The following is a 13,855-nucleotide window of genomic DNA, read 5'->3' as shown; positions in this document are numbered from 1 at the left end:
AGTGCATAAATTAACCTAGTTATTACGTGGTGTTTGGTCGGAGTTCGATTCAACTGAGTGATTCCGGCCTCCATTTTGTTTTACACAAACTCATGATGACGTCTGACATAGTTTGCTAGTGACGTGTCTTTTTGTGTATGATGTGGTGATCTACCTGATCTAAATTTAGATCCAAAAATAGGCCAAGACCAGCCGGGTCCGAGTACGAAATTAATTCGTAAAAAAATCGCAGTTCTTGACTCTTTGGGTGCAAGTCAATGAAACTTGGTAGTTCTTCTAACGGATAGCTGCCTGGGGTATGACTAAAAGCCCCAGGGGCTCCGTGCACCTGGATTTGACAAGTTCAGTACCTTTAAGCAAAGCGCAGAACCGCGCGAGGTGACATGCGACTCATTTCGTGGTGGAGGGTCACATTTTGTACGGTAAAAAGAAGAAAGTCCTAAAGTGTCGAGCTTACACAGTTAGTGGGAACATGGTAAATGACATTACAAAGTCCGCAAGCAATTTGTCTGAAAGCTCTGCCTGTTGAGCAGACGTTACCTGAGCCTCGTCAAACGAAAGAATGTCAAACAGCGATGTTCTATGATTAAAGAAAACGGCCAGTAGCACTTTCACGACGGCGTTGTGCAGCCGCTAAACCCACTGTCGTCTACTTGAACGACGCAGACTGTTTTTGTTTGTGTCTGGGGTTGTGTGTGTGTGTGTGTGTGTGTGTGTGTGTGTGTGTGTGTGTGTGTGTGTGTGTGTGTGTGTGTGTGTGTGTGTGTCTGGCTGTCTGCCTGCCTGCCTGTCTGCATGCCTGCCTGCGTATCTATCTGTCTGGCTGTCTGGCTGTGACTTTGGGATCTATATGTACGTATCTGTCTGCTGGCTGGCTGGCTGTGTTTGTCTTTCTGTGTATATGGGTGATTGTGTTGAGAGAGAGATAGCCAAAGTCGGACAGAAGGGGAATAGACGGGGGTTGTGCAGTCGATTTTTTTTTGATTTTTTTTTTTTTTTGGGGGGGGGGGGGGGGGTGTGAGGGGCGGGGGTCTAACAAGCGCATTAACGTAGCGTGTATGGCAAACACCAATCTTTGGATTTACAGACTGACCTTAATAGCAGAGTTGAGTTGGTTCTTACCAAGAAACATCTTAACTACTTTTCATTTTAACAAATTCCACAGAGCATTATCAACTCAACCCCACCCCCTGCCCCCCTCTCCTTATTTTTTGTTTCTTTCTTTCCTCTTTTTGAAAGCGGACAAACACTCAAGTCCTTAATGGCTCAAAACCGTAGGACTTTTAATATTAATTTTAACTAAACTTGAACCAATCAACAAAAATGAGGAGAGGGGGGGGGGGCAGTTTGCACTCAATTCTGTTCGGTCCTGACTAGCAAATTTGGCTTGTCCTGATGATGGAGCTGTGCCAGTGTTCAAAGGGAGCCTTTGTTGCTGTCTGACTGTCTCGGTCATGGGTCTGAAGGGCTCTATGTGAATGTGCAGAGTGCGCATTAATTATATGCGACTTGAGGAATACCCGGCCTTGCCGGGTGAATCGCGAGACAGAGTATGCAGCGTGGCGGTTCGCCGGCTTAGAGCACGTGTTGAAAATTTTCATCCACCAGTTTGTGCCCGGGGTCCACCTGAATATGCCCACCAAATTTGATGCAGAATATTTACGATGGGAGGGGTAGTATATATTAGTGGCAATATTTTGAAGATGGGAGGGATTTTGTACACGAACTGCAATACTTAGATGTACTACCTGTGCAGAAAAGCGTTGTGCACGGAAAAGCGCTGCTTTTGTGTGGCGGAAGTGAAAGAAGTGAAGAAGTAGAGCCGAACAAAAAAGTGTTTATTTTCGTAATTCGTATCGCGAAACAGAGTACTGTATTTATTCACCGCGGTTCACCGCAACGCAAACACACACACACACACACACACACACACACACACACACACCTCACCACACCACACCACACACACACACACACACACACACACACACCACACCACACACACAGAGAAGCCGTATATAGATATATAGAGATAGATGACAGTGGATTTTTCGCGTGGCTATAAATAGATTCGACCTTTGCACTTTTACAGTGAGGACAACGGGTGCAAGGAAAGCGTTCTGGACAGTGACCTTCTAAAAATAGTAACGGGAATATCTGAAGCTGCTTGTCATACCGTAGCATTCTGATCAGTCATCGCTCAACGGCTATCGCCAGTTATCTCAGAGAATGAGCCGTACTCATTTTGACCTGAGTTCAGGATGATACCGTAGCTGTGATCGGAAGATCAAACTTCAGATTTTGAAGAAGCTCTTTCTCATTCAGTATTTTTGCAAATACTGTACGGGATTTACGCCACACGAAGGAAGGGAGATAAACGCGCAAAACACCGGAGAAGATAAGGAAGAGTTACTGGGAATGGATCTACAGAAAAACCAAAATCGGTTCACCGCGCCGCGTTTAGAGCACGTGTTGAAAATGTTCATCAACCAGATTGTGTCCGGGGTCTACCTGAATATGCCCACCAAATGTGAAGCAGATCCATCGAGAACTTTGGCCGTGCATCGCCAACACACGCGAACACACAGACACACACAAGCCGTATATAGATATAATAAAGATACCGATACTTGCACAGCCTAGCGTTGACCTAGCGAGTAATTTTCTCCTACTGACACCGAGACAAAATTCGGGGTCTTGCATCTTGTTTTTTTTTAATCGGTGTCGTTTGTTTTTAAGCTACACCGCGTCCTTTGAAATGCTGTCACTGATATTATCAGATAAACCACCCTGTTTTAGGGGAAATGCCTCAAATACGGACCACGTTTTGTTTCATGCTAAGTTAGTATGTTCCCAATTTTTTGTGAACTTCCATCCCCAACTGTAGCCTGAGTTAGGGGACTTCTTTATCATGTATCGCCGGGGTGAATCGCGAGACAGAGACAGACAGCGTGGCGGTTCACCACAATCACCTTTGAAGGCGAAGTCCTGTCAAACGGGATTGAGAATTTTAGAGCTTATTTCTTAGCCCTATATTATCTGTTGTGGCTTCTCAAATGCCAGAACATACAGACAGACAAAAGCCGCTAGACCCCATCACAAACAGAACTCTATAATCCACAGGTGTTGCTTACACACACACACACAAACACACACACACACACACACACAGAGAAGCCGTATATCTATGTATATCTATAAATATATAGAGATAGGTGACAGTGTATTTTTCGCGTGGCTATAAATTGATTCGACCTTTTCACTTTGACAGTAAGAACAACTTACGGGTGCAAGGGAAGCGTTCTGGACAGCGCAGTGACATTCTAAAAATAGTAACGTAGAAACGGGAATATGGATTGAAGCCACGCGAAGGAAGGGAGATAAACGGGGTGAATCGCGAGACAGAGACAGACAGCGTGGCGGTTCACCACAATCACCTTTGAAGGCGAAGTCCTGTCAAACGGGATTGAGAATTTTAGAGCTTATTTCTTAGCCCTATATTATCTGTTGTGGCTTCTCAAATGCCAGAACATACAGACAGATATGATAAAATCGTTTATGATGATAAAATCGTTTATTTAACGTCACTCTGTAAAAACATTGGCGACATTTGTCTTAGATTAAGAACACACACAGGCACGCACACAAACTTTCCCTTTATGTACAGTGGTTCACCACCCTCCCGCCCCCCGCACACTCTCGCTCATCTAATTAACAAGAGGCGAAGCCTTCAAGGCTCCCGTAAGAAATCAACAAACAGTAACATAACACAAACTCACTCACTCCGTAACACACACACACACAAACACACACACACACACACACCCACACACACACACACACACACGCACACACACACACACAGTTAAAACTAACGCATCATATCAACTCCATGTATAATTTTCAAAAGAAGGCAAACAGATAAAATGACTAGGGTAATAGGTTAGGTACCTGCCATGTGGGCACTTTTTCCACTGCTGTCCTCAGTCCTATACTTTTCATCAAGACTTGTCACCATGCCGAGTAGATCTAAATTCGGAAGTCTTCATGTGGCTGAGGCATATATCTGACATAGCGTCGATCTTGTTGTAGGTTAACCTCCTTTCTGAAACAAATGGCAAAATGCGATTAGTTATGATGACTACAACCTACACAAATATAAACAGTGTTTTGAAACAGAATAGTCAGGTTATACAAGCCACTTTACCTATGCAGCATGGTAACCCTACAATATGCGAAACATGTCGACTGCAGCAGCCTGGTTCTTAAAATAATTCTGACGGTCAACACAGCCAGAAATGCCAACAAAGACAAGAAAGCTGTGGCAAGGTAAGCTTACCAAACGTTACATAGCGAATCATATGATAGTGCGTAAACAGCAAACAGTAGATCTACAATCAAAGAGAGGATCGAGTCTGGAATGAAACGCGATACAGATCTAGCATTCAAAAACTGTCTTTCACGTTCAAGGAAGTTGTTGCAAAGTACTTAAGACTTACTAAATTGTACAGACAAAACCATGACAGTGCATGTTTTGAATCTAAGGAAAAAATCGTGATCATTTTGACTTTGAGAACAGATTCATTCCGTTTCCTTATATCTGCATGTTCAAGTAAATGGTGGACAGTTTTTTTCGGGCAGAGTAAACTTAACTTGAGACTCTACTGCAAGTCTTGAAATTCACATAAATCGAACCACGAGCAAAGACATCCAAACATTACAGGCACTTTAGATCAACTCATTTCACTAGAGGTGACTGCCTAGCACTGTGTTTGACATCCGTGTCTGCTGAAATAAAAAGAAATTAAAACAAAACGGATTAACAGTAGGTGACACGTTATCAGAGTGGGAGACACTAGATCTGTCTCTGAACTTACCGGGATACGGCTGCAAGATCGACACTGACTGCCGCGCTTTCGACAGCTCTTCCTCGCGTGGACATTGGAAACACGCTGTGCAGATCAAATTGTAGGAAATCTCCCTTTGGTATCTTCTTTATTTACTTTTCTGGAGCTTAGAAACCGAACAACATGAAATCGTCTTCCCCGGCGAATCGGCGAGGTGAGAACTGGACCACAATCCTTCGCGCGACCCCTGACCTGATCTTGACACCTGACCTGCCGTCTACATGCCAAACACGACACAAATCAGTCAACTGCTTGTACCCCTTCAAAACCCCCCACCACCCGTTTTCTTTGGATACACGCTTTAACTACACACATGCCGACACAATGTTGATCATTGCTTCAATAATTTGAAGATGGTGCTTGAAAATTAACCACGTGAAATGAGTATTTCGGTGTTTAGCCAAAAATGTTAAAGTTTCTACCACAGACATACACACATACATACATACATACATACGCACGCACGCACGCACAGACAGACAAAGTTTACCATCGCATAGGCTACACTTACGTGAGCCAAAAATGGTGTTAAGAGATACTTGGATATAAAATGGTATTTTTAAAAGTTCTGATAAAAATATATAGTAGCTGTATGAGAAGCAATGGCGTCAGCCGCAGCAATGTCTCTTCATATCCAGGGACCAAGTGGGTGCGTGTGCATAAGTCCAGCGATAAGTTTGGGACCTTGCCACCCAAGGTCTTTATTAAAACTTAAAAGATAGCTTAATTTTTCCTTTGAGGTATTTGGCAGAATATTTCTATTTGAGTTTATAAACTGAGTCAGGGGTTGAAAGTGGCATGAGTTCAAATCACACTCCAAAGTCAAATGAGCAATGGTGAGGTCGGATTGACAGGTGCATTTAAGCTCTAGAAATTGGTAATTCCCAGCTTCTGCCCTTAGGCGGTTAATCCTTTTTATTACACGTGGGCATGCATTATAGGTGTTCATCTGTTTTGATGGGGCTTCCCGAATGAGCCAGCCAGAGCTTATAGCCTTGTGCATATATTTGTTCCTCCATTCTCTCCAGAGAAGAGAGTCTGTAAGGCTACTGATCTCAGAAGCAGACAATGGCAGGTCTACCTCGGAGGCGCCTATGCCTTGGGCAGCTTCTTTAGCGGCTTTGTCCGCTTTCTCGTTGCCAGGCACGTTCACGTGTGCTGGACACCAGACCAGGTTAATCTCATACAGACAGATGATGATAAAATCGTTTATTTAACGTCACTCTGTAAAAACATTGGCGACATTTGTCTTAGATTAAGAACACACACAGGCACGCACACAAACTTTCCCTTTATGTACAGTGGTTCACCACCCTCCCGCCCCCCGCACACTCTCGCTCATCTAATTAAAAATGGTGTTAAGAGATACTTGGATATAAAATGGTATTTTTAAAAGTTCTGATAAAAATATATAGTAGCTGTATGAGAAGCAATGGCGTCAGCCGCAGCAACGTCTCTTCATATCCAGGGACCAAGTGGGTGCGTGTGTATAAGTCCAGCGATAAGTTTGGGACCTTGCCACCCAAGGTCTTTATTAAAACTTAAAAGATAGCTTAATTTTTCCTTTGAGGTGTTTGGCAGAATATTTCTATTTGAGTTTATAAACTGAGTCAGGGGTTGAAAGTGGCATGAGTTCAAATCACACTCCAAAGTCAAATGAGCAATGGTGAGGTCGGATTGACAGGTGCATTTAAGCTCTAGAAATTGGTAATTCCCAGCTTCTGCCCTCAGGCGGTTAATCCTTTTTATTACACGTGGGCATGAGTTATAGGTGTTCATCTGTTTTGATGGGGCTTCCCGAATGAGCCAGCCAGAGCTTATAGCCTTGTGCATATATTTGTTCCTCCATTCTCTCCAGAGAAGAGAGTCTGTAAGGCTACTGATCTCAGAAGCAGACAATGGCAGGTCTACCTCGGAGGCGCCTATGCCTTGGGCAGCTTCTTTAGCGGCTTTGTCCGCTTTCTCGTTGCCAGGCACGTTCACGTGTGCTGGACACCAGACCAGGTTAATCTCGCTTCCTTTTTTTATAATTTTATTTGCCAGCTCCTTTATGGCAATGACAAGATCATGTCTTTTTGATCTTTTGTTAGATCTCAATGCTTCAATGGCTGCTTTGGAGTCAGAGAATATAGCTATCTTTTGAGGAGGAGTGTTCTTGAGATTGAGATGAACAAGCGACATGCAGATGGCAAGGAGCTCAGCTGAGAAGATCGAGTTTCTGTTGCACAGTTTAAATTTCCCAGTCATGTCATCGCTGGGGATTACAAAAGCTGCGCCAGCCTTCTTGTCATCCAACACTGACCCGTCTGTGTAAACATGAACATGGCCTTTGTATACAGTATCAATGTGCTCAAGGGCTTGTATCCTGAGTAATAACTGATCATCCTTTGTAGCTGTGCAATATTCTGTGTCAAAATTCATTTCTTTCATTGTCCATGAGGGATCACGAGATAAGGGGTTTTGGGCCACATCATTTGGGTCGACACTGATTTCACTAAAGAGTGAAGCATTGAATTGAGCCATTGAGGAGAAAGTAGTGCCAAAGTGGGCCTTTTTGTTTTGGACATGATTGTAATGCGGTTGTAGCTCCTCTTTTGTTGAGTTTTGCACTGTGTTGGCTCGAACATTGTAATCTGCGCAGCACTTACGCCGCCACATGTCAAGAGGGAGGAATCCTGCTTGGTGGTATACAATGGCCTGCTTTGAATGCCTTGGGTCTCCGAGGGCAAGCCGAAGGGCACGACATTCCGCTGACTGTAGCTTATCAAGCCATTTTCGAGCCGACGAGAAGTAGGCCTCCTGTCCATATGATAGTCTTGATCTTATAAGAGCTCTGGTGATGTTTGTTAGAATAACTGGGCACTTTGCCCATGGTTGGGCAGCCAGTATTTTAAGAAGGTTGATGGTCTTATTTGTTTTGCTTAAAAGATACTTTAAGTGAGCAGTCCATAGTCCATTTGAGGTGAAAAGTACGCCCAGATATTTCACCTGCTGACTGGGTGAGACAACAGATTTATCTAGTGAGAACTGTATCTTTTCTCGATCTTCCAGTTTTCGGTTTGTAAAGACAACGAATACAGTTTTCTCGGCAGAGAGAGTGAAGCCATTCTCCCGCATATAGTTCGCAATGTTATCTATAGCTGTTTGCCACTCTTTAGAGAATTTGTGTTCTGTTTTATAGGTTTTGTTTTGATACTCTTTGCATAGAGCAATATCATCCGCATAAAGCGTCAGTTCGGCTCCATGTGTTTTACAGACAGACAAAAGCCGCTAGACCCCATCACAAACAGAACTCTATAATCCACAGGTGTTGCTTACACACACACACAAACACACACACACACAGAGAAGCCATATATATATATGTATATCTATATCTATAAATATATAGAGATAGGTGACAGTGTATTTTTCGCGTGGCTATAAATTGATTCGACCTTTTCACTTTGACAGTAAGAACAACTTACGGGTGCAAGGAAAGCGTTCTGGACAGCGCAGTGACATTCTAAAAATAGTAACGTAGACTGAAACGGGAATATGGATTGAAGCCACACGAAGGAAGGGAGATAAACGCAAAACACTGGAGAAGATAAGGAAGAGTTACTGGGAATGGGGAAATGAACAGAAAAACCAAAATCGGTTCAGCGCTGCACGCTGAGAGCACGTGTTGAAATATCTCATCGATGATATTGTGTCCGGGGTGTAGCTGAATACGGTGTCCAAATTTGAAAAAGATCCACCGAGAACTTTGGCGTTGTGATGTGGTCTAGCGGCTTTGGTGTGTCGGTATGGGGGCCCGGGTAGCTGAGGTGGAACCAAAATCGGTTCAGCGCTGCGCGCTGAGAGCATGTGTTGAAATATCGACCAGGTTGTGTCCTGTCCCGGGTGTACCTGAATATGCCCACCAAATTTGAAGCAGATCCATCGAGAACTTTGGCCGTGCATCGCGCACACACACACACACACACACACAGACAGACAGACAGACAGACAGACAGACAGACACAAGTCGTATATATATATATATATATATATATATATAGATTATCGGCATGAACATTTCTCAAGTCGATTACAGTATCTAGCGTTCGTGCGATACCTCCAGCTTCGCTTGGATAAAATAAGGTGAAAGTGCCTTACGGATTTGTTGTTAGTGCGTCCGCAACTGTTTTGACATGTGTAAGTTTTCCAGAGAGGCTAAATGTGGCGAATAAAATCCTTTTGGGAGCTCTAGAACCGTATGTTTGCCAGAACAGGAGGTGGTCCATCGATATTAGAGACTCTTCTCCTGCACGAAGCACCAAAATTTGCGGGTTATTTTTTTTTTTAAACGTACTGACATGTTTCAAAATATTCTCACTTTGATTGTACACAAAATCGAAAAACGTTCCAAAATCCAGAATTAAAAAAAAAAGAAAAACAAGTCGCGTAAGGCGAAATTACTACATTTAGTCAAGCTGTCGAACTCACAGAATAAAACTGAACGCACTGCATTTTTTCACCAAGACCGCATACTCGTAGTATTCAAAGGCAGTGAAATCGACAAGCCAGAATAGTGCGGTAATGGAAGCGCTGAGCGGGATTGCACGCTTTTCTGTACCTATCTTCGTTTTAACTTTCTGAGCGTGTTTTTAATCCAAACATATCATATCTATATGTTTTTGGAATGAGAAACCGACAAGGAATAAGATGAAATTGTTTTTAAATCGATTTCGGACATTTTATTTTAATCATAATTTTTATATTTTTAATGTTCAGAGCTTGTTTTAAATCCGAATATAACATATTTATATGTGTCTGGAATCAGAAAATGATGAAGAATAAGATGAACGTAATTTTGGATCGTTTTGAAAAAAATAATTTTAATTACAATTTTCAGATTTTTAATGACCAAAGTCATTAATTAATTTTTAAGCCTCCAAGCTGAAATGCAATACCAAACTCCGGCCTTCGTCGAGGATTGCTTGGCCATAATTTCAATCAATTTGATTGAAAAATGAGGGTGTGACAGTGCCGCCTCAACTTTTACAAAAAGCCGGATATGACGTCATCAAAGACATTTATCAAAAAAATGAAAAAATCTTCTGGGGATATCATACCCAGGAACTCTCATGTAAAATTTCATAAAGATCGGTCCAGTAGTTTACTCTGAATCGCTCTACACACACACACACATACACACACACACACACACACACACACACACACACACACGCACACACACACATACACCACGACCCTCGTCTCGATTCCCCCCTCTACGTTAAAACATTTAGTCAAAACTTGACTAAATGTAAAAAAGAAAGGTTGATCTTTGACACACAAAAACAGACATTCTAAAGTACATCGACCTAATAAATAGTGGGCAGACAGACAAATAATTATGCGTCAAATGAAAGACTTAGCGCTGGATGTAATCTCTTGCAAGATGAAATGGTCAGAGACGAAAGGGATGATGAAATGAACGACGTTGAAGGGAAACGTCGTCAGCGTCAAAAGCGTGCTCCATAGATGAAGCAGAACAGAGGGAAAGGGGAAAATGAGAGAGAGAGAGAGAGAGAGAGAGAGAGAGAGAGAGAGAGAGAGAGAGAGAGAGAGAGAGAGAGAGAGCGTGCATGTCAATGCCATTCTATGGGTTGACAAAGACCAACTTGCCGGTGTCGTTACAGGTTAGCTATTGCGTCTGACAAAGACAGAAGTGTCTGGAATGTAACTGTCTGGATAAAGCTTTACTTTGCAGCTTAAATGGTACTTGTGACGTTACAAACTGTACAGAACATACCGTTCCAACAAAAACGCAGAATATCTGGCAACTAACGCCTGGATGACTGTTTTACGGTGCAGCTTAACAGGTATTTGTGACGTTACAAATACTGTTCATACCGTTCCAACAAAAGCGCAGAGTACCTGGCAAAGGGATCAGCTCGTTACTCCCCCGGCTGGTTAGGCCTACTCCCCCTTAGGGTTAGGATTAGGGTTAGGGTTAGTAACAAGCCGGGGGAGTAACGAGCCGGGGGAGTAACGATACGAGGGAGTAACGAGATGCTCCCCCTGGCAAATACCTCTTGGAACATCTTACCAAACACACACAAAAACAGTGCAAAAAATTGAACGCTTATGAACTGCAAAGAGCGTAAATAAGTAAAGAAAATAAAGAAATCAGCATTTTTCAATCCTAATGTCCCCGATTCCAGAAAGCTGTTTCACCACCGAGACACGCAGTAAGCATCAACATCCTGGTTGCTCTTTGTGGAGAGTGGGGATTTTTGATGAACTCTTTTCGTCAAAAACACCAGTGTCAATCTACAAAATTAATTCTTTAAAAAAATCTCCTGCCACCACTCTGCACCGGAAGCAGTGGGGCTGTGGATTGTTGGTATGTGTCCAAGGAGAGGGAGGTTTCATGCCATGCAAAGGGCTAGCTAGATGACGTCAGGTGGCAGATGCTGGACACTGACATTCTGAGGCAGGTGCAGAACCGTTTGCCTTTATTGCTGCTGCTGGTACAGTCGAACCTGTCGGTAACGTCTACACATGGGACTGACCAAAAGTGGTCGTTATAGCCAAGTGGTTGCTATTGAAATGTGAATTACATAGAAACGAACTCGTCAGGGCTCCTTCCAGATGGTCTCTGTGGACAGGTGGTCGTTACCAAGAGGTCGTCGCCTGTGCAGATCTGACTGTATTAGTGTGAAGACATGGCATTTCGGTTTTACAAATGTGCCGTATAATGAAGACATGAAAAGTATTGTGCTGTGAAGCTCCTTTAAACACGATGTCGACAAAGACAAAGTGGTCTAGTGGGAGCTCCGTCGGGTATGTCTGCGTTTAGCAACTTGCGTCTCTCACTATCTGCCAGTAAATGAGCTCATGAAAAATAGATAGTTTGTTTTGGAGTTTTTGCTGATTGTCAGTTCCCCTGGATGCGTTTCCTTTGCTGTTTAAAGTTTCTTTTGCGTTTTGGATACGGAACGCCGCCTAATATGATTGCAGCATGACTGCACTTTCGCTGCAAGCATGCAGTTTGTAATTCCTTTTTGGTCCTGTTTGACATAATTATGGTATAATTATGCGTTTACCAATGACATTCGTGTTTGCTTTTTCCCTTTCACTTTCACTTTTCGCATTCTCTCTCTCTCTCTCTCTCTCTCTCTCTCTCTCTCTCTCTCTCTCTCTCTCTCTCTCTCTCTCTCTCTCTCGAGTCTCTCTCTCTCTCTCTCTCTCTCTCTCTCTCTCTCTTACACACACACACAAACGCAAACATGCATACAGACGGACGCACACACACACACACACACACACACACACACTGTGACAAATGGATTTGTACATAATTCAGTATTAAAAGTATTTAACACATGTGTACAGATTGGCTTGCCATACTTGTCGTTCACACGAGTGCAGAAATTACCTGATGAGAAGAGGTGACCTATTTTTGTAAAGTATATCTCCATTGGCTGCTATTGACCAATGAGAGAGAAGATTGTTAACAATGTTGGATTGTGAAGGTTAGAGCATTACCGACAGTTGAAGAGAAGAGACGTGTCTCTGAATGTCTCCACGTTTGGGTTGTAATGCTGCTTACCAAACATTGAGGTCGAATACTGTACGACTCGTGTTGTGGAAGAATCATGAGTGATTATGCTGTGAATATACAGGTATTTATTGAATTTTATTCCCCCCTCTGCTTCTTTACCTCTGTAAACTTGTAGAGCTAGTTATTTTTCGATAATGACCCAGCAACCAAACAAATAACGAGCCAGCAACAGCCTGAATCCTCGATAGTGCAATGCCGGGTTGAGAAGCTGTTCTGTTTTGGTACTACTTTTGCGACTGAAAAGTTCCGAACGCTCTATACGTACGAAGTATACATCTCTGGAGCAAACAATACAAACATACCGCGTTTAAATTAACAACTACAGGCCTGAACACATGAATCTCCATATAAAATCCATGAGTGTTGTTGTTTTCTGAATCTAGATCTGCCGTGCACAACCCGTTCATCACAAGCAAATTCCCAAGGCAAGTAACTCATACTCTAGCCGACAAGAGTAGTTCCCCTTCTTTTAACGCAGTTTCTTCGACAACACTGACTGCAATCCGACGGTCAGTTTTCAACAATATTTCATTTTATAAACAGATCACACGCAACCAAATGCACACACCTCATCAATTTAAACAACATAAAGCGGTTTCATACACTATTTTCCCCAGAAAACTGAACTTCATACAGTAATTAACGTTGGAACACGGGTGCAAAAGTTCGTCTGCTAGTCCCATTTGACGAAAGAACATTATCTTAAAGCGATACTAAAACATAAACAGAACACACAATATCTGCCTTTACCGCCACAGCAGAATAAAAGCACATCTGTGTACTTGATTTTAGTCTAAAACAGGGAAACTGACAAGAAGTGTTAACAGAATGGAATGATTTGCACGGAACTACAACCGCGCATTAATCGATCGCCTGCGCAGGTTGACTGGTTGAGTGATTCGGATTCGATCAAACTTTCGCACAAAAACTCCTGTTTTCTTTGAATAACTGAAGAAAGGGGGAATAAAGAGGTTACACACCTCGTCTCAGTGATTATTAAAAATAATGGTCTCAGTTCGCGGTCATGAAAAAGCTCGCTGAAGCTCGCATTTTTCATGATCCGCTAACTTCGACCATTATTTTTAATAATCACTGAGACTCGGCATGTAACCTCTACGTATTTTGCTCAGTAATATTGACTTGTGAAATGACTGTGAGAGGCATTGTTGTAAATTGGGTTGGAGAAGCGTGAGCTGTTGTCAGCCATTTTGAAAAGGAGTGTTGTATGTTCTTTTGTAATGAAGATACTTGTAAATGAGCTGATGTAAATAATATAACAGCATAAGTTAGTTGACGGATAATTGAATAGTATTGAGAAAGAATAGCAGTATTATTTCGTGGAAAAGTTTAT

The sequence above is a fragment of the Littorina saxatilis genome, linkage group LG13 (assembly GCF_037325665.1).
Source record: "Littorina saxatilis isolate snail1 linkage group LG13, US_GU_Lsax_2.0, whole genome shotgun sequence".
Lineage (NCBI taxonomy): Eukaryota > Metazoa > Mollusca > Gastropoda > Littorinimorpha > Littorinidae > Littorina > Littorina saxatilis.
The sequence above is the reverse complement of the archived record's forward strand: the minus strand, read 5'-3'. Positions refer to the sequence as shown.